At 37.7% G+C, this 25975-nt stretch overlaps 1 protein-coding gene and 1 pseudogene across 3 annotated transcripts in view; one reads left to right on the forward strand and one right to left on the reverse strand.

Annotated features, from left to right (window-relative positions):
- Positions 1–25975, reverse strand: part of NKAIN3 (sodium/potassium transporting ATPase interacting 3) — a 617017-nt gene that overhangs the window by 313499 nt on the left and 277543 nt on the right. The gene's annotated exons all lie outside the window — the stretch shown is intronic.
- Positions 22631–25975, forward strand: part of LOC144300125 (putative charged multivesicular body protein 4B-like protein CHMP4BP1 pseudogene) — a 79269-nt pseudogene continuing 75924 nt past the window's right edge.

Genomic DNA, 25975 nt, shown 5'->3' on the forward strand with positions numbered 1-25975 from the left:
CCTAGGCCAAAGGCAGGCGCTAAACCGCTGAGCCACCCAGGGATCCCCTTTGATTTGTTTTTAAAGTAGATAACCTCCAAAAGGGTTTTATTTGCTTTTGGATTTTCATTTGTATTTGCCAGGTGACCTGAGACACTAATTAATAGCCTACTACCACCTGAATTTAAATTCTTTGCTTATAGATTTTCTGGATCACCCAAGTGGTGTGAATTTAATTTACAAATCCAAGTGGGGACTAATATATTTTTATGAACATTCAGGAGAAACTTTGGGTGGGTGGGAGGACTTGGGTCTAGTTCTCACCTTCACTTTGAAGCTGTAGCTCTTTGGGGTCCCAGCTCTATGAAAGTGTTCTTTTATTAAACTTCTAGCTTGGGTGGTCCTTTAAGATTTATCTTTTTTTCATTGTTTTTTGATTCTTGGAAAGTGAAGCTCAGGTTTAGAAAAATTTAGTTCCTTGTTAGTTCAGTGATGCGGTTAAAACATTTTTTAAATCTGACATTTACAGTTGTTTTTAATAACAGTGATGTTCAGGAAAATTATCCTACCATACTGCCAGAAATATGTCTTCCAAAGATGTTTCTGATATCAAGTATTATATTGCCTCTATTACATGTTTCTCTTACAGAATTACAAAGAAAAATGTCTTATTTCAAGGAAACAAAATTCCACTAATATACTTTATTAGGACATTACTGACATAGGTCATCTTTATGTTTTGGGACAATGTAGAAAATTGTACTTATCTAGTTCTCTAGCAAGTAATGTTTATTGCTTAATACTATAATACTATATATTAGAACAAATAAAAGAATTATTTGTTTGTAATAGTGATTAAAACCTGACTTTTCATTATTAAGCTATGTGTTTTAGAAACTCATGGATCAGACTGTGTTAAATAGAAAAAATACTGCATGTTCATTCTCATTATGTAAACATTAGAGGGCAAAGCTGTAGCATGAGATACAAGGTTTTAGTAATTCAGAACCTAGGGCAGCTTATGTTTTTTATCAGGTAGCATACATACAAGGAATAGAGCAGTGCTTTGCATATAGTGGCAATATAATAAATATTTGTCAAACAATATTCTCTTGAGAGAAAGGCAAGAGACTTTTTTTTTGGAGGATACTTTTTTTTCCACTGTGAAAATATTTGGTGGGCAATCTTGCTTTAAATCATGATAGATTTTTTAAAAAATAAATCATGATAGATTTAGTAAATAAAATGGATATTTACTTGAGTTTAATAATAATTTAATAAGGGCAATGATCTGACAAGTGAAGTGGGGGAGTTTAGTTTTTGACTTGGGACATAAGGGAAATGAGACAATGCGATGATTTTAATGGTGTATTTTTGCATTCATGTCATATTAATGGTAATGTAAGTCTTCAAGTTATACAGATGACATTCTTCCCTGAATTGTCAAATTCTATACAACTTCTACATGGAAGGGAATTTGGGGCTCTTATTTCTTTGTCTGCACCACAATCACCACCATCTGTTTTTTTTCTTATAGCCATCTCTCCATGGCAACACATATTGATTTACCAGCATGATTGCAATTGTATGGCCAATTTTATGTAACCCTGTACTGGCAACCATGAACTCTGCAATTTTCTCTTCCTACCTTTGCATTCAGAGTCACCTTCTATGGCCATGTTGCTGCATTTTAGGGCACACCCCATAGAGGGGAGAGGTGGTGCTTTTTAGTCAAAGATGCCTTTTATCCCAGCAGTTAGCTAAGGGCCAGAACTTCTCCAGCAGTTCTTTTGTGAAAGTTAAGGCCTGACTAGCAACTTCAAGTGTACATACTTGTAAACAGCGTTAACTAAGATTTTAATGTATCAAACCAGACAAAAGAGAAGCAGGGCAGCTGGCATCAAGTTCAGAAATAGCATGTTTCTTTCCCCTGTATTCTGCATAGTGCCATTCAGGATACAGTTTAATGAGAACTGGATGCTTCTTTAGTCACTGAACATTAACATCCATAGTAATGGAAAATGTGAATGAACCGCTTATCAAGATTGGACTCATTCATTTTTATGGTTTAACTAAGGAGAGGATGTAGGCATCTCATCACAACAGATCGCCAATGCAAAGAAATCATTAAATTCACTAGAGTCAGCATACTATTTTTATTCTAATAACTGTTAAGTTAATCAAAATAAATCTTTAAATAAATGAGGAAAGGAAGCCATCCTTAGAAAGTAAAACATAGGACATAATGGAACTGATTATGATATGTGAATGCAGCTCAGAGTGTTCAACAAAGTCCTTGCTCTTTATTTCTTCAACGATTAATATATCTGTTGCACCACAATATTTAGAACGTGTTGAATCCAACAGTTGCATGTTGAATACATGAATTATGTCCTGGATCAACGCCTAAGAAACTCAATGGAAAGATCCACATCCTCAGCCACTTTGCATTTTGCATGTCGTAAGACGATGAAAAACACTTGCCAAAAAATGTGATCCAAAGTTAATTTTTCCACCCAGATTAAATAAAGGAACAGCAAATGTTTTCAAGTGAGAGGTTGCTCCAGCCAAAGACACAGGATCGTATAAAATGTACATGGCCAGCAGTATCTCTGACAAAAAGTTTATTTACCAATATTTCCAGAGTAAGCATGTTTTACACATTTCCCATCTGACTTCTATATGCAAAAATCTTCTTGCTGAAAGTACTGGCACAGTGACTGGTTGGTTTTTAAAGTGATATACCCCTGTTGTCTATGAAAGTAACTCAAATTACAAACTCATTTCCAAAGGTCTCAAAACACCTGTTCAAACATAATAGATTTTGTCCTCTCTGACCTTTGTAGGCTAAGTTAAAAGCCTCTAAGTCAGGAGCAAGCCCTATTCCAGCAACACACACTCAGAAACAATATGATACTAATTTCTCTCAGCTTTAAAGAGACTTCCTTATTTTTCTCTTTTATAATAAATGCTAAAGCACAGATAAGCACTATTTTCACATGTCCTTCGTTTCCCCTCTTCATCATGATTTGATTGCACTGAAATTTCAAACTAGGCTAGTTTGTGGTTAAGCAACAATAACATCAAACACCAAAAACTCTATGGGCCTAAAACTTTCTGTTCATATTACAGAAGTCCTAATAAAAAAAGATACCAAACTGAAGTGAAGTTGAGGAGCCTTAGAGACTCAACTTTTGCCCTTGCCTTCTGCCAAGTCATCCCATGACCCCCTATCCACTCTGGAGGAGCAGCATTTGAAAAATGCTAAAGTTAGATGATGAAATTTTGTTCACACAGTCCAGAGTAGCCACAGATAGAAGCTTTCTCTTCTTCAAATAATTATTCACTATGGAATTTTGCATCAACAATTCAATATAAAAAGTTTCTCTTCTAATTTGTGTCAAGGACTAAGTATGGGGCAGAGTCCATCCAAAGCTCACACTTAAGTTGAGGAAATGGGCAAATAAATCAGCCATTCAAATACTGTCAGACAGTGAAGGGGAGGACAAAGCATCAAGATGTCATCAGGATCCCAGCAGATAACTGGTAGCTCCAAGGTCAGGATTTATAAACAAAATAAGGAATTTACATTGCTCTCCTTGCACCAGCCAAAGACATGTTTGGTCTGTTCTTGTATATTCTCTCCTCACTCCACTTCGTATACAAAGGCAATCCTGTTTCGTGAATATGTAAAAACTCTTACAATATATAGCACATTTAATTTTCTAGGAACATCAAAGTCTCTTTATTTGTTTAAAATGCCATGCTAATTTGCCTCAGAGAAGTTTAATAAATATGACTTTTCCTTGAGCACCTTACTCTTTTGAAATCATTTCTACTCTCCATCTCTGGATAAATAGTTTGAACATTTTTAACTGTGTTTCATTGTTTGTGGAGAATGTTTCAAATTTTAACTTGATTTCAACCATTGCCAGTGATGTTCTAGGAACCAATCTCAGCAATACCAGAGATTTTTTTTTAAAAAATTAGAGAATTCATTATTTTTCCCAAAAGGGTTTCAAACCTAGTAGGGATGAAAAGTCAACTTCCCAAATGACAAAGCAGGATGAGATAAATGACATAAGAGAAGTGCAAACCAAATGCTGTTTTAGTTCAATGGAGAAGATGGAATTACAGATTCTTGAGTGTTGTCCATATTTTTCAAAAGGAAAAGAGGAGATGGTATGAAAATAAAAAAGGTGAGTAGGATTTAAAGGCCATGGTTTGGTGGTAAATAGTGAAGCAAAGGAGAAAAATAAAATTTGCCAACAAAAGTGACATGATTGAAGATTCAAAGAAAAGGACAGTCAATGTGGATATGCAAACTATAATTAGGAGTTTCTAATCATTTGTTGGTCTTCAACACTATTTCTTACCTCACTAGTAATAGCATTTGTTCATTCTTTAATTCACATATTCATTCTTTCAATAGACATATATGGAGGGATCTGTTAGGCTCTAAAGGTACAAAGGTGAGCAAAAGGAGAGTTGTTTGTGCCTCCCAGAACATGAGGATGCCATAACGGATGTGTACAGGCGTGAGTGTATGTATGTGTTTGTATGTGTAGGCATACGCTCAAATATCTGAATAAAAATCAATTTGAAGACATTTAGTTAGAAGTGCAGATCATTTAAGGGAGGAAAAAGAGGAATAAAGAAAAAGAGAGAAACTGATGGGGGGGGGGGAGAAGAAGGGGAGAGAGATAAGAAGTATGTCCACTGGCAGAAGAGAAAGGAATCCATAGGCTAGCCGCCTGCTTCTCCCTCTGCCTGTGTCTCTGCCTCTCTCTCTCTCTCTGTGTGACCATCATAAATAAATAAAATTAAAAAAAAAAAAAGAAAGAAAAAATAACTGTGTAGAACAGAGGCTGAAAGAAGTCCAGTGGGGAAGACACTATCCAATTGATTTAAGCAAGCGAGAGTTTACACTCCATTTGATAAGGAATGATAGGTTCCAGACAGCCTATCATTCCTTTTGCTGAGTGTCTGGATGAGGAAAGAACAAAATGAATACAAGAGCTCTTCCTTTAAGGCCCTGGGAGTTTCATCCAACTTTAAGGAATACTATAGAGTTTACAATGAAAATGAAAGCATTAACATAATCTATAAAAATTTATGCATTCTTAGACTTAAATGTTTTCAAAATCTGTCTTTAATTTCCCTAATGGGAGTCTTAGGTAGAGTTGGATTTTACAATTAAGTACATAGAGGGAAGCAAGAATGATGTCTAATGATAGTAATATACAACTCATTGTGGTTTCTTATTATATATAATTTACTGAAAACTGTAATATAAAAAAAGAATACTTTTAAGAGGAAATTAACCCATCCATAATTAGCCTATTTTCCACTTTCCCATGTTCCTTTTTGCTATTTATTCATTATTTATATATTAAAAACTGTAAACACACACAAAATGCACTGCTGCATCAAGTTTTTTTTCACTTAACATAATAATATGAAATTTTCATGTTGTTAGAGTTGTTGCAATTACTACTTCCTGATCTTTATTCCACTGGATTGATATGCCATTCCAGTTGGATTGATACGCCATAATTACCTTTACATATTTATTTCAGAAAGGACTTTTTTTTCACTAGCATTCACTGAGCATTTGCAGGTGCCTGGGCTTGTGTGCGGCAGGTGGACATAGGAATGAATGGATGCATAGCTAGTCCTTGGAGCAATGTGAGAGCCCCATACAGAGGCAAAGCCGAAGTGCTATGAAGGCAGTAATCCCAGGATTTCCTGAGTACAGATAGGCAACTCACAGATTTGCAACTGTTTATCATTACCATTCTTTTTAAAAAAAAATTTATCTATTTGCTTTAGAGAGAGAGAGAGAAAGGGAGACAGAGACAGAGAGATAGAGAGAAAGCACACAGAGGGAGAGGAAGGAGCAGACTCCCCACTGAGCAGGGAGCCCTACTTGGGACTCAATCCCAGGACCCATGAGATCATGACCTGAGCTGAAGGTAGACACTTAACCAACTGAGCCACTCAGGCACCCAACATTACCATTCTTAGCAAACATTCCCAACTACTGTATTTATAGCTCAGCAAATTGTGAAATATGTTTCAAGAACTGAATATATTCAGTTCACTTATTAAAGTTCAATGCTAACTCTGGTTAGTTTACTTTGTGACATCATAAGAAATGAAGGGACGATCAGAAAAAATATGTCCTTCTATCATTGTAAAAATTGAATTTCTGTTCACTTATGTCCAGATTAGGGCATGGAAGTGGAAGTTCCCTCAAGGTGAACAACCCAAAGGATCACAAACCAACAGAGTTTGTGTTTATATCTTCAGCTACAATGAAGAGATTTAGAACATAAGACTTCATATATGCAAATGTGCTGCGGACCAGCAGCACCTGGAAGTCGTGAGTACTGTAGAGTCCTGGGCCATACCAAGCACAGCAGAATATGAACCCAGAATCTGCATTTTCACACGATCCCCAGAGAACTTGTATGCACATTCAAATTTGAGAAGCAGAGCTTTAAAGGACAACCTTATGCCGACTGCGTGCCATAGGGCCTGCCAATCCATGTGACAATGGAAACAATCAATCCAGGATTGCCCTTGAAACCTGAAGCTCGGGTAGCCTGGGTGGCTCAGCGGTTTAGCGCTGCATTTGGCCTGGGTGTGATCCTGGAAACCTGGGATCGAGTCCCACATCGGGCTCCCAGCATGGAGCCTGCTTCTCCCTCCTCCTATGTCTCTGCCTCTCTCTCTCTCTCTCTCATGAATAAATAAATAAAATCTTAAAAAAAGAAAAGAAAAAAGAAACCTGAAGTTCAGTAATAGCTGATCTTTCACACTGTATTTGCTTGCTAGCCTTTGTAGAAGCAATTTCATGACCTGTGGATCATAACTGAACTTGTGGCCAGGAGCCATTTTAAGAGACAGCTCTGAGATTCTACATGCATTTTATTTTATTTTATTTTATTTATTTTATTTTATTTTTAATATTTTATTTATTTATTTATTTGAGAGAGAGAGCACAAGTGGGGGCAGGGGTAGGGGGACAGGGAGAAGCAGACTCTCCACTGAGCAGGACCCTGGGATCATGACCTGAGCCAAAGGCAGATGCTTAACCAACTGAGCCACCCAGGTGTCCCTCTACCAGCATTTTAAAGCAGATTCAAACAATGGAAATGAAATCACTAACATCATGGAATATAGATTACTATTTTTTCTCACCATCAGCCTACTGGCCTCTGAGTTTTTCCCTTTGGATCAGGAATGAATAAGCAGGAAAAAGCTGCTGATAGTCAACTCAAGCTGCCAGAAGCCAAGATCTTATTGTTACTAATTATTCATGATATTCCTCCTTACACAATGTTCTTTTAGTTGCCTTCAGTTTTTACAAACTCATAAGAAAATTGAATCTGGAAGGCTGGAGAGAAGGAGACATGGTATGGTGTCAGGAGCTGCAAGAGAGAGGTGTACCAGTGGAGATCTCTCTAAGGACAGGGATGAAATCATCATGTTTCTAATGTAAGAGAATTTAGGCAGCTTGGATCACGCACAGATCACTAGGGACACTATCAAGTCATTCAAAATTTATGTGGTTGTGGCAATTGCTGGTGTCTTTTTTGGGCACAGTTGTAACTCATTAATGGCCTTACCATTGTCTGATTTCTTCAAGTGAGTCTCCATCCATCTTTTCGATCTTAAAAACCAGTCATGAAAAGAGTTGTCTTTGATGTAGGCTCACCAGGTCTTCAAAAACCCACTTCCTCCCTGGCATCACACATCATATAATGGAATATTCATTGTTCACACAAAACCATATGCTACATTGTCACAAATCCTATCATTCAATATTTAAAGCTGCATTGGGTCCCCTGACACCCTTTTTCAGAATCCTGGGGTTGGCATGCTAAATATAATGGCAAGATTTACACATCTACTATTGCATTTTCTTTTACTACTCTTTCCAATATTTTTAAGGCTTATGTTTAAAGAAGTGAAATTATAGAAAATATTTCACACAGAGACAATCCAGAGACTTCTGATTTAAAATACTGTCTGGTTCATCCTTATGATCTTTCCAAATTTACACAATGATAATGATGAAGACACTAAAATAGTGAAAATTCAGAGGTGTGCAACACAAGCAAAGGGCTAATTACAGGGTCTGGAAGAAATAAAAACTGATTTAACAAAAAGTCCAGAAAGCACTCACTTGGGCTTTGCCATTTGGAAACCAAGCAAAGCTGCAATTCTGTGTATAGGTACCTAGATGCCACCTCTCCCCATCATTTTAGTATCTCATTATGTGTTGCTGAGACCAGGAATGCAAGATTCATAGCAACTCTGAAACTAACATCTGCTCTTTTAGGCAGCTAAGGTACCACATCAGTTTTGCTCTGATAAGTAAGTTTTCCATTCCAAATGTGATGCCCAGAAAATGACTTGTAGTATGAATGGTCTGACTGTAGTATGAGTGTTCTGATGAAGGTCTCCTGAATCTTTTGTCTACATTCTGAGATGGATATGGGCACACAAGTAATGCATTAATCTAGTATAGACAGAAGGAGAACACTATAGACAGAAAGACAAGCCCTGGAAGCAGTGCATGCTGTGGAATGAAGCTTTTCTACACAAATTGCCAGACAACCACAGCAACCTGTCTACTTGCAAAAATTCACTCTGCATGGATGCCTCAACTCCAAGAAACATGTATTCAAATAAAAATTACTATTTTGTACTGTTCAAATTGTCAAAACATTTAAAGATTGACAATATTCAGTGTTGATGGTAGTGTGAATAAGCATATTTATATATTCTTAGAGTTGCTCATACTGCCGTTGTGGAATTGGACCTTACATTATATGTCCTCTGATAGAATAATTCTACTTTTAGGACTTTATCTGACTAAAAGGTTTATTTTGTACAGGTATGAAAAGTGGTTTGTGTGTAGATACATACAACAGTGTTGTATATAATAGTAAGAAACTATGGGATGCCTGGGTGGCTCAGTCGCTTAAGCATCTGATTCTTGATTTCAGCTCAGGTCATGATTTCAGGGTTGTGAGACTGAGCCCCAAGTCAGGGTCCATATTGGGCATGGGGCCTGCTTAAGATTCTCCTTCTCCCTCTCCTCTGCACCTCCCCCTTCCAAAAGAAAGAAAAAAAGAAGAAAGAAAGAAAGAAAGAAAGAAGAAAGAAAGAAAGAAAGAAAGAAAGAAAGAAAGAAAGAAAGAAAAGGAAACAAACCTAGACAATATTAAGTATTTATCAACTGGGTTTTTTAAAACATAAATCATTGTATATCAAGCCCATGTACTTGTACTTTAAAAAGAACAAGATATATTTATATTCACGGAGACAGAAGATGTGCTTATTGTAAACGACCAAGTTTAAAAAGCAGGTTGTGGAATAGTATGTGTGTTATAATTTTATTTAAGTAAGAAATATTAAAGGTTGGTATAGATACCTATTTATGTTAGCATCTTTGGATCTTAGAAAGTGTCCTTTATATAAATGCTATAAAGAGCTTTTAAGGGGATCCCTGGGTGGCTCAGTGGTTTGGCACCTGCCTTTAGCCCAGGGCACGATCCTGGAGTTCTAGGATGGAGTCCCGTGTCAGGCTCCTGGCATGGAGCCTGTTTCTCCCTCTGCCTGTGTCTCTGCCTCTCTCTCTCTCTATGTCTATCGTGAATAAATAAATAAAATCTTTAAAAAAAACAAAAAGAGCTTTTAATGCATAGAAAGATCAGGGAAAATATATAACAAACTTTAAAGACACTAAACCTAAAGAATTTTAGAGAAAAATAAAGCTAAAAATGGAATTTTAATTATTTGTTCCATAACTCTGTTATCTATATTTTTTTAAAGATTTATTTAGTTATTTGAGAGGGGGCGGGAGAACATCCTGAAGCTCCCCACTGAGTGTGAAGTCCACCTCAGCTTGATCACAGGATCCTGAGATCATGACTTGAGCTGAAATCAAGAGGCGGCTGCTTAGCCCATTGAGCCACCCAGAAGCCCCTCTGTTACCTATATTTTTAAATAAATATTTATTACTGTTGTGATTACATTTATTTTTTTTTAATGAGCCCTTGAAGAAATACATAAGTATAAGGTTTTAACATGGTTTTATCTGAATAGTCAGATTCTGGATTTAAATTTCTTATGTGTTTCTGTATTTTCTAAATACTTTTATTTATTATTTTATTTTATTTGTATTTTCTAAATATTTTAAAGTGAATACATAGTATTACTGCAATCACAAAAATGTTTATCTTTTAAATTTAGTATGCCAATGTTGTTTCTATCAACATAGTAAAGAAGAAAAAGTAATTTGAAAAAAGTACAAAAATATTAACAGAAATTTCCTTTCATTAGTGAAATTCCAGATAATTTTTAAAATTTCTCTGGACTTTAAAAATTGTCTATCCCTGGGTGGCTCAGCAGTTTGGTACCTTCCTTCGGCCCAGGGTGTGGTCCAGGAGACCTGGGATCGAGTCCTGCATTGGGCTCCCTGCATGGAGCCTGCTTCTCCCTCTGCCTGTGTCTCTGCCTCTGTGTGTGTGTGTGTGTGTGTGTCTCATGAATAAATAAATAAAATCTTTTAAAAAATAAAAAATAAAAATTGTCTATATAATACTTTTGCACCAATAAAAAAAGTAAAAATAAATGAGAACCTTCCAAATCCTGGGAGATGCAAGCCAAAACAGTTAAACACTGCCAATCATCTAAAATAGAAGGTACATCAAAATGGGAAAAGAATTAAATTCAGGAAACCAGTTTGAATTTTCCAGTTTCCTATGCACCAAAGATGTTACATATTGGCAAAAATTTAGGTAAAGTACTCAATAAGCTTAAATAAAGCAGATAAGGATTAGCATTCTCTGGGTGCTAAAAGTATGGTGCCCATGAATTATTACATTCTAGACCAATGTGATAGGAAATTCGGGGCATTTCTAAGTATCCATGCTCAAATCCCTTCTGTGATTCCACTAATCCCAGGGGGGTTCTACAATGTGATTGACCGTGTCCCTTATGGAGCCCTCAGAAGGGTTCCATCAAAGCTACTGAGCAACATAGCACCATTATTGAACCACTATTTCTTTAGAAAATGAAGGCATGATCCTATAGAGTGAAATTTTTATAAAATTGTTTACATGTGTCTTCTGGAACAGGCATACAAAGAAAATGAGTCATCTCTAAATTCTCTACAGACACTAAATGGGGCATCTATGAATAGAGTGACTCAAAGGAAGGCTACTTAAAAAATTAAGAAGGCTACTTAAAAATTGGAATGGTGGAAAAAACCACCAGGCAACAAAGTAGTCCAGAAAACCAGGATGAGTGGAACTGAGTGTCGCCAGCAGTCTCAAGCAACAGGGTGGTTTGCTTACAGAAGGAAGTAAGTCAATAGTCACACATAAACAGCTTATCCTTTAATGTGTGTCTTTGCTGAAAAGATCACCCCTTCAGGTATAAGTCAACTTCCAGAGAGACTGTGAATGTTGAGAAAAAAAAAACTTGCATGTTTAACAACACACAAACAGTACATAATGCTGAGGTGTATACATGTAGTGAAAATAAACAGAAAAGCCAAAGAGAGAGAACATAAGACACATTTAACTGTGCACTAAGGGTTTCTTCTAAAATTTGATAGTGGGTATATGGGTATATACAAGATGACACATAACACACAACATAACACATCTTTAACACAAAAGACATCAAAATATTTTAAAAAGAAACAGAGAAGAGACTATGCAGAAGGAAGAAATTTCCACAACAAAATTTAAAGTAATCCTAAACCTATCATTTATATTCTTAGACAGGTAGAAGATCACATTTATAAAGCAAGAATAGGATGCTATAAGGAAGAAACACTTTTAACACAAGAAAGAACTTTTGGAAATTTAAAAATATAGTAGTAATAGAAAACTTGTTAAGGAAGATAAATTTGAAAAGTAGCTCAGAAAATAGAATTAAATATAGGAAAATAGGAGAAAAAGAATGAGAGATACAATATCTAAATAATAAGAGTTCCCAGAGAAAACAAAGTAATTCAATAAAATTTCTCAGAGCTTAAAAATAAAAATTTCCAGATAAACAATCTTCCTCCTCAACCAAGGGCCCAGCAAAACTACCCTAACAAGCTACATCATCGTGACATTTCAGCACATTGGCTACAAAAATAGTTTTCGTTCTTCATTTTTTTTCTTTTCTTGGGGGTGTGTGTGGATTATAAACCCATACAAAGGATTTAGAATCACAATGGCATTGGCCCTCAGCTTCGTTCATATTGTTGCAGATGGCAAGAATTCCTTTCCAAGAGAGGATAGTACTACATTATAGATATGTCACTTTCTCTTTATCCATTCATCCACTGACAGACATTTAAGTAGTTTCCATTACCTTGGATATTGTGAATAATGCTGTTATATACATGGGAGTGCAGTATTGTTTTGAGATCTCGATTTTCATTTTTGTTGTATATATACACAGAAGTGCAACTGCTGGATCATAAGGTAGTTCTGTCATTTTTTTTTTTTGAAGAAACTCTATAGTGTTTTTCCATAATGGCTGTACCAATTTCTGTACTGTACACTTGAAATTTGCTAAGAGGGTAGTTCTTAAGTGTTCTCATCACCCTCCCCACCCCACCCCCACACACAAAAGGTAACTATGTGAGGTGATGAATGTGTTAATTAGCTTAATTGTAATTATTTCACAATGTATACAATATATTAAAATGTCAAATTGTATGCCTTACATATATACAATTTTTATGTCAATTATACTTTAGTAAAGATAAGAAAGGAATACACTAGAGTTCTTGATGCAACACAAGAAGGTAGAGAACAATGGACAATGCCTTCAAAATTTGGAGGGAAACAATTTTGAATTCAGAATTCTATGCCTATTGAAACTCCTCCTCAGGCAGAAGGTTTTGGCTTTCTAATTTTTTAAAAAAGATTTTACTTATTTATAAGATTGAGAGAGAGAAAGAGAGAGAGCGAGAGAGAGACCATAAGCAGGGGAGAAAGAAGAAGGAGAAGCAAACTCTCCACTGGGCAGAAAGCCTGATGTGGGGCTTGATCCCAGGACCTTGGGATCATGACCTGATCCAAAAGCAGACACTTAGACTGAGCCAGGCACCCTGGCTTTTTAATTTTTTAAGTAAGCTCCACACCCAATGTGGGGCTTGAAATTGTGACTCGGAGATCAAGAGTTGCATACTCTACTGACTGAGCCAGCCTGGTGCCCCCTATTCAAACTTTTAATTGAATGTTAGCATTGAATAAAATATCTTTATAAAGTCTTTATTCTTTTTAAAAGATTTTTTAAATTTATTCATGAGAGACACATAGAGAAAGGCAGAAACATAGGCAGAAGAAGCAGGCTCCCCTTGGGGAGCCTGATGCAGGACTTGATCCCAGAATTCTGGGATCATGATCAGAGCCAAAGGCAGATACTCAACCACTGAGTCACCCAGGTACCCCTCTTTATAAAGTCTTTAAAAAATTACTTCTTTCACTCTGTTTCCCAGAAATCTATTGGAGAGAGTGCTCTAACATAATAAAGAGTAAACAAAAAAATGTAACACATATTTAGAGAATAGGAGATTCAATGTAGAAGACAAAAAATCCCAAATACCCAAAATTATAGTGGAGGTGGCTCTTCAGATGACAGCTGAAGAGCAGGCCCAGAGAGTACCCATGCTGGAGGGTTATGAGGGAGATATCTTTGAGAAGATAAAACTGATAGGATAACCAACACATTGAACATATTGACAGATTTACACTATGGATGAGAGTTGGGAGTTAATTAGAAGCAAATATGCAGAAAATCAGTAACCAAAAAGGTAAGATTATAAGAATGGAAATCTAATTGTAGTAAACTACATGGCTCAGTTACGAATAGTACTTATACAATCATGTTATTACTGAATATTGATCTATCCCAAAATTATGATTTATTTATACTGGCTAGGTGGTAGGAGAAAATTGCAGGGATGGGAGGGGATTGAGAGTGGTAAGGAATAAAAGAAAAATGATAAAAAGTCAAGGGGCACCTGGGTGGCTCAGTTGGTGTTAAACATCTGCCTTCAGTTCAGGTCATGATTGAGCCCAGTTCAGGTCCTGGAATTGAGCCCCACATTGCACTCCCCGCTCAGAGGAGAAGGGCTTCTTTCTCCCTCTCTCCCCTGCTCATGTTCTCTCTCACTGTCTCTCTTTCTATCTCAAATAAATAAAATACTTTTTTTTTAAAAAAAGCTAAAAAGTCAGGAAGAAGCAGCTTAAACATGGTATTTAGTGATCTGGAGGTAAGTACCAAAGAAATAAGTAGAATCAAGTCTTAAACTGTTTCCTTTTGAGAACAGGAATTAGGAATGGGGGCAGGCAAGAGATGGAATACTTTTCATGATTGTTAAGTAGTTGATTGTTAAATTATATGAATAAAAATAATAAAATACCATAATATTGGGCAAGAATGTTCTTGTTCCTCTTGACTAAAAGCTGATACACTTAATAACACAAAATGAAGCAATGCACAGGCTGTTTGTTGCCTTTTGTTGGGAGTATAATTGACAAAATATACAACATGCATTAGAATGTTCACTTTAGAGAGAAGTGGAAAAAATGCACACAACTTGTTTGATGTCTTCATGTGACTAACCGAAATAAGCCATTTGAATCTTTTTAAGATCTGCACACAGTACATCTCTGATTTTGGTGATTTGTAGGAAGAATCTATGGCAATTGGCCAATCGCATACCGCAGTAAAGCGGAAATAAGTTCCTACACCTGTTTTCTGCCAGTGTTACAACTGATTTTTCAAATATTCCAGGCAAAGCCTTTTACTTCCCTTCATTGTTTTGGAACTCTATTACTCTGCTGAGTTATCGTTCCAGGAATTCATTCTTCCAGGGGTCACATTTGTAAAGTGATGTTGCTTGTTCTGTCCTCAAGTTCAAAAGGAATTCATGATTGATTCAGAGAGTTCCAGAGACAAGGTAAGAATGACACACACATTCCCTAGGAATCACAGGTAGAGCATACCAAGCTTGAAACTAGGAGAAGTTGGAGCCCTACTAATATCATTTATTCACGGGCTAAACATCCACTGAATGCCTCTCATGACCCCCTCACTCTTCTACATGCTTAGAGAATAGAACAAAGTGGGAATAGGGAAACAAACATTTAATATGTACAATAGTACAAAGGAAAGTGAAAGAGGGTAAGGGGATAAAGAGCTAAGAGAGATGCGAGTGTTCATTTCATCACCTGCTTAAATGAACTTGCATCCATTTAATTTCTCAAAATTAGTATCCAAAATTAGTATTCCAAAATTAGTGGAGAGATCCACTAGGGTTCAAGGTAATAGGAAAAACAAGAAAAAGTACTATGTGATATAGAGAAACCTATTGATAGCACAGGAATACAGCAATCAGCAGTAAATTCAACTTAGACCACTAAGGCTGAAATCGGACTTAGTGCTATGGGATACTGACATGTGTCACTAGTAGAAAAATCTTTATAATTCCAAAGAGAATTAGTTTGGTGGCTGAGATTAACTACTGTGCATTTTATGGTGGTCAACACTCTGAAACCGTTTTCTTTTGGAACTGTGTCTAAGTTGTATTTTTTGATGGAAAAAAAAAAGAGGACAACTCTAAAGCTACTTCATAATAAGAGCTACCTTTCTGAATGACATGTTCAGAGAATAAGGCAGACCTCACAATTTTCCAGAGTCCCCTGTTTTCTTTCCCTTTCTCCCTCTGCTAGACTGCCTTCTGTCAGGGGAAGCAGCTCCTGGCAGAGACACAGGACTTGGGGAGACTGGGCTGTAACTGCAGTTGCCATCACTACAAGGAACAGGATGAAGATGACACAGCTTTGTCACTGAACTTGGCTTCTCCGAGGGTGTGTCAAAAAGTAAAACTTCAGGAAGCCTGGGTGGCTAAGCAGTTAAGCATCTGCCTTTGGCTAAGGGCATGATCCCGGGATCTGGGATCGAGTCCCGCATCGGGCTCCCTGTGGGGAGCTGGCCTCTCCCTCTGCCTATGTTTCTGTCTCTCTCTCTCTCTGTGTCTGTCATGAATAAATAAATTAAAAAAGTAAAAATTATCCTGCCCAAGTTTCTGCAAATGCAGTGTTGATCAGGGGCATCTTTCAAAATCAACCCAAAGGGGCCCAGAAAGCAGAAATCAACTTTTCAAGTCACCAGCTCTATTTTGTACATAATGAGGTTCTTGTACGTTCTCAAATAATCCCAAGAACTTCGACTGGCTTCTTCTCCAGCCACCATACACAGACAACTTCAAAAGTAGAAGAATATATATAAAAGACAAACAAAGGCATCTTCTTAAAAACTTCGCCAGCACACCTTGGGTAAAATTGTCCTATTTACTTGACAAACAGGGCTTCCGAACAAATTCTTCCAACTAGCTTGTTGTCCCAGAGCTCTACCTATAAGGAGATTCTGGAGTAGACTCTGTTTGGTTAAACAGTGAATTCCATAATGAGTTCTTTCTAAGTCAGCTTGCCAGGACATGTTAGCATTTTGTCCTCATTCGAAATGGGCCCTACCCAGAATTTATTCAAAGTAAAGGCACAAGGTAATTCTTCATCTTTTCTTTCTCTTTCCTGCAATGCTACAGTGCTTATCACAGAAACACTATTTATGTGTTGTCATGTATGCATGTCCTTGCTCCCTAATGAGACCGGCCTCAGTTCTGATGATTACTGCTGTCTTTAGAATCTTCTCTCTCCTGACAGTGAGGAAGAGCTCAGCAATACTGAGCTAACAAATCACAATTCCCCCTCCAGGAGTGTTGGGAATATTGTTGGAACGTAGGCTGAGGATGGTTTGTACTGTTATAAAATGCATTTAAGTTTGGGTAAAATGAATGGAAGTTTATTGCCAGTGTTCCAAATACAATTTAAGAGAATCTAAGCAAGCAACCTCTCCAAACCCTTTCATTTGTTGAAAGAATTTAATTCAGGAGGCAAGAAAGAAATAGCAACTGTTTCAAGAGGGTTTTACAGGTTCTTCCAGAGACAGATTCATGGCCACAAAATCTGTATTTCCAGGCCTTCTTAACTGTGTTCACAGATCTACCACTTGGAACATCTGGGAAACATTCACTGCTGTTTTACTGGTTCCCTTATCCAATTTCTACAGAGAATATACTAAAAACAAATGCAATTCAGCAAGTCCAATCGATTAAGTTCTATCTCCCATGGAGAGAAAGGACATATATAAATATCATTGTTAAATTAATGCCTGACATGCACATAATAGGTGTTTAAAAACTGTTCTATATGCTTATGCCTTAAATATATATTTTTTCCAGATCTAATGAGAAAGCAGGTGAGTCAAGTCACCCTTTTCTTCTTCAGCTAGGGGCTTGGCATCATAGGAGTCTGTAGCCTTGCTTTCTGATGGCATTAGAAGGATAAATTTATTTTTTACTGAATTTTACTCTTAAAAATGTTATAAACATTCTTTATCCATGTCCCAAAGAGCTCCGCTTACTATGTTTCTATATTCAAAAAAATACTTAGGGTCACTTCTTTTAAATTAAAAAAATTTTAATGCAAGTACAAGGGAAATTAAAGATTATACATATATATGATTCATATATGTGTGTATGTCTATATATGTATGCATGTATTATATGACAGAGATCATATGACATGTATTTGTATATGATTGAGACAGGGCATGTACTATGGCATATGCTGCTAGTAAGATGAACAGTATAAGATGAACAATATATGGATTCAACTCGGTGCTCATCTGTTAGCTCTATCAATTTTGAATGCAAAAAGGAATCACTTAGTGTTGAACCAAATGGTGGTAATGACTCCATAAAGACAGTCCAATTCCAAGTTTTATAAATAATGCTACTCATAAACAAAGCATGCACACAAATCAGTTTGAATTCCAATATCCATCTGCAGTGGGTAGAGTGTTATTTGTTTAGCTCGGTTTCACAAGAAGCTGCTTAGGAACACTTCCTTTGGGACCATTCTGTGGTACTTTCAGAAAATCAGAAAATCCACAAAGGAAAAAAAAAAACAATAAATGGAACGTCATCCCATTTTTGCCATGAAGAAAGAAGTTTTTTTCTGACAGGAAGTGGCAGCTGTGTGCAAAGGCAAGGGTATCTGTTAGAACGGTGGTTCTCAAAGTGTAGTCCAGAAGCGGCAGCATCAACAAATATAAATTCTTCTACATTGTCAGAAATATCTGGGCCCAAACCCAGATCTACAGGAGAGAATCTTGGGGTGGGGCCCAGTATTCTTTGCAAATTGGCCAGGTAATTCTGACACATGCTACAGTATGAAAACCATTGTTAGGTTATTAATGATGAGAAACAGCCAATGACTTTTAAAGTCCAAATATGAGACTTATCCCCTGTTGTATTTTGGCGGGGAGAGGAAGATAGATATAATTAAGATCAAAATTACATAATTTCCAACTACAATGAAGTGTGGATGGGTGAGATTTCATAACTCAGCAATATCCTCCCTGCAAAAGAGAAATTACACTACAGAGTTAGCCTAGAGGGGGAGCTGTTTTATTTATTAGCATCCCTTTTGGCTGGTATGTATTTCCTTCAGACAGGTCTAGATGTTCTATGTCACTCACCTGGTTCTCACAAACCTTCAAAGGAAGCAACTCAATTCTTCCCACACATGGCTGCTGTCTAGTTCACAGCCAGCCTTTCTGTGCACACCGATTGGGACACACACATCGGAGCCAGCCTACTGAGGCAAAGATCTTTAATTTCATGATCATAGTGCTTAATAAAGAATGACAGATCTAAGCAAGAAAATCATCAGAGAGTACAGACAGCCTCAGAAAACTCAGTAGCTGGGCAAAGCTCAGCTCATTCTTCCCATTTTTTCATGGAGTTGCCATGGTGATGATGATGCACCCGAAGGCTGGGGCAATCACTACCTCTCAAGGCCCTCTGTGGACTCCACATTCTCCAGTGGGCTCCAGTTCTCAATTTCAGTCTGCTGCCTTTCTTTCATGTCTGACAGTTTGCAAAATTGGATGATACTACAGAAAAACTATTATCACAACTTTGTTTTCCATAAATCCATGGTGGAGGACTTCTATTTACTCAGAGTCTAGAGAGAAGACTTTAAAAATCCAGGAATAATTGCCATTCCTGTGAATGTAATCTGAACTACCAATTTATACATACTGACTTTTCCTCTCTATCTAACTAATGATCACACTCTCTAGGAAAAGGGAGAAAAGTTTCAAAAGTTTAAGAAGCTTCTAAAAACCATCTACAAAGGAAAGAAGCAGCAGAGATCAGGGCGGAGACCTCTCCTGGGGTTTCAAAGTGAAGAGACCTGTCTTCCAAATCTAATTCATATTCCTTGAAGATGTTTCTGCCAGTCCAAGCATCTTCAAATGCTTGGTGTTGCAGCCGTGGAAGACTAAGTGATTCCAAACTACGTTTAAAATAGAATTTTTTTTTTTTTTTGGTGTCGCCATATAGACTCCCAATCTAATTTCTCCACATTTTTCCATTCAGTTGGGTTCTACTGTAAGATAATCTCCTGGGAGGGTTCAACTGTTAATGGCGTTAGTCACTACTAGTTAAAACTCCATCCTTTAACAATTTTTCCCGTGAGAATCACACTTTAACACAGTACTTACTTTTTTTTTTTTAACACAGTACTTCCTTAAGTCATAGTTTCAGTGAAGCCTTTCCTAATCAAATGATAAATTACAACTCCCTTCCTCGAGTTCTTCATTTTTCTGTTTTCCTGTTTTCTTTTCCTCTGTGGCACATAGAATCATTCCAAAATTACATATTTTTTGTGTTTGACTTATTTTCTATTTTTTTCTCACTAGAATGTCTGAGATTTTTACTTGGCCATCTATGTATCCACAGTATCTAGAGAAGTGAGTAACACAAGGAAGACAGTGAAAGATCTGTTGAATGAATGAATACATGAATATTCTAGGAGATACTATCTTCCAAATCTAAAATGTTGACTCACCAGTGCTGGAATGTAAAGCATCAAAACCAACACTGATACGGGATGGGGAGTAGAATTTTCCACACATACCCTCAAATATCACTAATCTCAATCAATTTGTAAACTCTATGTAGAGTGATGAGGAACCTCCAGAAGGTTCTGGGGAGAGCGAACCCTAATTAAGTCTTAGGCTACATTAATAAACTTTCTCATGGAGTGGAATTGAAAGGCAGAGCCAAATGATAAAATGATAAAATGATAAATCATACTGACTTCTAATGAGACTTACCTACAAAAATATTTCCAATATGATACGGACAAAATGCTGACACAAGTAAACATAGGACAAAGCCATGTATCATCGCAAAACAAATGCAAAATGCTGAACCTGTCTTCCAGGGACACTAATTCTTAAAGAGATTAGCTTCCCAGCCCTATGAATACATGGATAATTATAGCATCATGTTTATTATGCTGTAGCTAGCAATGCACACATTCATTATAATGCAGTTTTCCTCTCCCTGTTGGGGCTGCAGCACAAATATAGATGTTATATTTTGGACTGGCTCATGCAGGCACGAAGCCTCAGTACGGGGGACTGTGTAGGGTATGCTTGGTGAAACCGGATCACAGCCTTGGCATGGCTAAGTCTGTCTCTCTGCCAGGCACCATGAGGGTCCTTTAACCTTCACTTAGCAGTCACGGTCAATGTGATGACATGGTACATGTTAGATGATCATCTCATTTCTCACGGATGTCCCTGACAAACAATAGTTCAATAGAGCCCCTTGCCAAACTGAGCTCTGTTCAAGGAAGAAAGCACCAGATTGGGAGCTTTAAGCCAAGGACAGATGCCAAAGTTGGTTAAAAGAACGTGTCCATTGGGGCTCACAAGAAGATTCCAAATAACAACCTGTTTTCCCAGACACAGAGGTGAGGTGTATTGAGCCCCTACTTTATGACTGTTATCTGAGGGAACTGGGCAGTCATGATAACACTTGGCAGGCAGTTGGGCACATGGGGATCATCCAGACTTCCTCTTCCCCAGGAGGGAGCACACTTTTATAGAGCTGAAAGCTACATTCACAGAGGAAAGTAGGCAGTTGTGCTGCTGCTCTTCAGGGTGGGGTTGGTCATTTCCCTCCAGTCTGTCTGCTCATCTCCAATCAAACCAGACACCATTTTGAATGGAGTTGGTAGAAAAATCCCACCAGCTGGTTTTTTTTTTTTTTTTTCTTCAAATCATTCTATGTCATTGCATCTTAAACTATTTTGGGGGTTGATTTCGTCCTTCTTTCCTTTACCCAGAAAAAAATACATAAGCCACCTACTCTGCACCAGATAGTGGGCTGGGGATGCAACAGAAAAGAGATCATGATCCCTGTTCTTCAAGTACCTAGTGTTGGGAAAACCCCACAATGAACATGGCGGCACTGTGATTAAAAAACAGAAAGTCCTGATGGGCTGGGAGTACACAGAAGGAGCAATTAATCCTATCTAAGCGTTGAAGGAAATAACTTAGGAAAGACAGGCAGAATTCCTATGTTGTTTTAAAGATATGTTAGTACCAACCTATGAGACACGTTGGGTGTATGTAGCAGAGTGTAGTGTGCCGAACACAGGTAGAAAGGGACAGAGAGAGCCAGAGGTTACCTATTGTTCATGATCTCTTAACCTTTATGACTTATTAAAAGGATGTAAGGTAACCTCAGGACCCTAGCCAGCTGCGGATGTGGCCAGGGGATTTTGCTACTGTGTCCCAGAGAGAGACACACGTGTATAGGCTCCAGAACTTTTGGTCTTTGGCTCCCTAACTCTGATCCTCACAACTTCCTCGTCAGTGAGGAAGGCTGATGTAGCAGAGAGACAGAACTTAGGAAAAGGATGCTGACCGGGATGCCCAAAGTACAGCATCTAATTTAACACAGATTTAAGAGCCTGCTGGAACATTCTCTGGGGACAGAGAATGGTGGATGCCATTTTTATGCTCTCCCTTTGTTGTGATCCAGAGCACCGGTATCTCCCAGAAGGAAGCTTTTACACATCTGGTGCTCTGATCTGGGGGGCTGCCACCCAGGGGATTTCTCTTGTCTGTCTGACTCTGGAGACCAAGAAGGCTTATGTACACCAGATGTGTGCCCATGGGGTTGTAATAATTGATGTCACCTAGAAAGGAAATCAGACCCCTGTATGGTTCCTTGATATTTGCAGCTGTAGCTAGAGGATGCCTTTACATTGTCTGGCTCTGGCGGCCAGTGCTGCTTATGCCTGTGGGTCCCACAGGATCGTAACCAACAAAGAGTTTTCACAATAGCTACCATACCCAGGGCACGGTAAGAAGTAGAGACCCAGGAGCTCAGTCTTTCTATGAAGGAGGACTTTTAGTTAAGTATCATGGCTGCAGGCCTCTAATTAAATGCCTATCTAGGAACTGAGTGTAATCCTTTCCAGAGAGCGTGGAGGGTGGGCACTGCCTTCATCTTCTCCCTCTGCACACTCCAGAACACCAGTGTCTCCTGGAGGAAGTCTTACATGGCTAGTCTTTACATCTGTCACCTCAGTTTTTACAACTATACCCAGGGGACACCACTTGACCACATAGCTCTAGTGGCAGGGAGGCTTGCATTTCTGAGTCCCACAGGACTGTAGCAACTGAAGAGATGGTTCTTGGCAGGTTACCACCAGTAGGGCACTGTGTAGACAGTAGACTGAGGCACACCCTTCAGATTCTCTGTGAAGAGGCCTCATTGCCTGGCCTGAAGCTTCAGGTTTGGTACACATCTAGTAAACTATGGAAGTGCTCTCAAGGAATGTAGACTATGAATACCATCTTGGTGCTCTTCTACCTGCCAGCTTACCAGTACCTCCCAGGAAGGGGCTTATACACTATCTAGAGCCCTAAGTGTTATGACTGCCACCCGGGAAACACCATCAGATGACCTGGCCAGCAGGGCTTACACTTGTGATCCCACAGAACAGATATATTTGTACTTTTAAAAGCTGCTGCCTGAGAGTCTGGCTTCCAAACAGTCTGAATCTAGGTGCTGACTGTGATCCTTTAGGGACAAGTCTTGGCACACCCTCAACTACTGGGAGCTATTAAAATACAATAGGCTGCTTGGGTAAGCACAAAAGTTTGAAAGACCAGAGCAGGGCCAGGGTTGAATGACAAGGTTATCTCCTACACAGGACCACTCCTACAAGCTGGGAGAGATAGCTGTTTCATCTACTATATAGAACCAACGCAGAGGAAACAAGAGTATGAGCAAAATGAGGAAACAGATGAATATGTTCAAATGAAAGAACAAGATGAAATCTCAGGGAAAACCTCAATGTAATGGACGTAAGTCATTTACCTGATGAAGAGTTCAGAGTAATGGTGATAAAGATGCTTACCAAACTGGAGTGAAGAATGGATGCACACAGTGAGAACCTCAATAAAGAGATGGAAAGTACCAAAGAGAAATCACAGAGCTGAAGAATACCATAACTAAACTGAAAAATACACTAGCAAGGTTCAACAGCATACTGGATGAAGCAGAAGAAAATATTGAAGACAAAGCAGTGGAACTCATGCAATCAGAGCAGAAAATAGGAAAAAAAAAGTGAAAATGACTCAAGGGACTTTTTGGACAACATCAAGCAGACTAACATTCACATTGTAGGAGTCCCAGAAGGAGAAGAGAGAAAGGGGCAAAAATCTTGTTTGAGAAATAGTAGATGAAAACTTTCCCAACCTGGGGAAAGAAATAAGACATATAAGGTCCAGGAAGCCCTCAGAGTTCCAAAGAAGATGAGCCCAAAGAGACTCACAGTAAGACTTACTGTAATTAAAATGTTAAAAGTTAAAGACAGGAGAGAATATTGAAAGAAGCAATTGTTACATACAAGGGAACTCTGAAGGATGATCGACAGAGCCAGTCCCTGTCCGCATGGCTACTAGCTTTTATGAGGCCTTCACTGTGATAGAAAAATAAATGTTCAAAATGCTTTAAGAATAAAATAGAGTGGATGGTTTCCTGATAAATAACAAAATTTTAAAAAGGAAATATAATAATGTGTAAAAATTACAAAGTTGTCTACATACTATTTAAAGGTAATGCCTTAAAACTAAGTTCATCTAGAACGGTCAACTGGGGTAAAGATATATTAAACAAAATAAAATAATTTTCCTTTTCCCTTTGTTTTCATTCATCTTTTGACTATCTTGTATTTGATTTTTCAGGGCATTTGGAATCCTAACAACACACTCAAAAAAAAGCAGCAGCATCTCTGGGATCTAGCATTCTGAGGAATGTGTTTATCAAGATGTGGCAGATACATTTCCCAAATTGAGAAAAAAAATCCAAATATAAAGTGATTTAAATTTAATAAAAAATCCTCTATATTTAAGGAATGTGAATATAAGGGTCTAAGCTCTTAATACATATTTTCTGTTTATATGACATGACTCATTTTTATTTCTGCACATCGTGACTTCTTTCAATTTTATTTTTAAATGTTTTAAGTTCTAATCTTTAAGAATGGAAGATAGACTTGAAATATGAGTATAACCTACCTGAAGAAACAGAAAGTGTTATATGGAGATTTTTCTCCTTTTATATCATTCTCAATAGCAGTTACCTCCCTAACAAAATGTGACAACTGAAGTTTTAAGAGTTACAATTGCTATGTAATATGTTCAAGTTTCAGGTTAATCAGGAGTGTCTACCATTGTCCCTTACTTTTGAAAATATATATATATATTTTTTTACTTTTGAAAATATTAAAGCCCACTGTGTGTTGATCTCGGCTCCAACATCCTATAAAACAGTCCAAGGATTTGAATGCAAGAAGTACCACTGTCCCTTACTTTTGAAAATATTAAAGTCCACTGTGTGTTGATCTCAACTCCAACATCCTATAAAAAAGTCCAAGGATTTGAATGCAAGAGCAGAAGTATCAACTTTAGAAAATCAAGATTACTTGTTACATTTGAAAGACTTTCAAAATATGTCCTACCTATTTGTACTGTGTAGATTCTATTTCTTTAAATACTTGATGCATTTTTTATTTGATATACAAAGCTTTTTCCTGCCTCCAGTTTTGCTACTATTGGGGAGTGGCAAAGGTGTTAAAAGATGGATGTATTTCTTTCAGTGATTCATCACATCCTGTCTGATGCACCAAGATGTACTAAATTTATCATGAAATTTTGTGTTTGCCCTCCCAATAATTGAAATGAAAGTGTTATGGATTTATGCAAATAGACAAACTTCCTATGCTGAAATAATGAGAGAGAGAGAAAGATGCAGTCACATATATTACCATACTAAATTGCATTTTGCTCTTTAAAGTAAAGCCATAAGACAAGAATGCAAAGAAAAAAAATCTCAAAAAACAAAAAACAAAAAAAAAAAAAAAAAGAAAAATGAGGAAGCAGTAAACCTCAAGGTGATGCTCAAAAGAGTAGGTCTGGCTGCTTCATTTACTTAGCTTTCACCAAAGGTCCAGTCCTTTGATTGTGGAGTCATTTGGCTGAAACTGAGATGGGAGATTCTGGGCTTCACCACAGCCCAAGTGGGGAGGTTGATTGGATGGGATTGTCACATATGCAGTCATGAGCTCCTCTACATCTGGTTTGGCGATTCCATAAAGGGATTCCAGTCTAAGGATCAGAAAGACCGAGGTTTACCTCTTAGAGACACTGGTGTGATCATACATGGAAATGCCAGATGCTGCAATATGAGTGGAGGGCAATGAAATTAATGCTTGCCACAGAGGCAAGATCCCCAATATTGGTTCATCTGGGGGAGTACATGTCAAGAAGTGTGTGGCTGGGGGATGCAGGAGGGTGGCTTCAGGGACTTTCATTGCTGTCATTGTTGAAATACAGATTACTATGGGCCTAGCTTTAACCAAGATAGAAAGAACTGAGGAGCTTTTATCAAGGAATAGTGCTCTGCCCATTACTAACTAAAAAGCCCTGGGAAGGGCTGAAGACTCTGGGCTTCTCACTTTTCACA

Source organism: Canis aureus, chromosome 28 (genome assembly GCF_053574225.1).
Source record: "Canis aureus isolate CA01 chromosome 28, VMU_Caureus_v.1.0, whole genome shotgun sequence".
Classification (NCBI taxonomy): domain Eukaryota; kingdom Metazoa; phylum Chordata; class Mammalia; order Carnivora; family Canidae; genus Canis; species Canis aureus.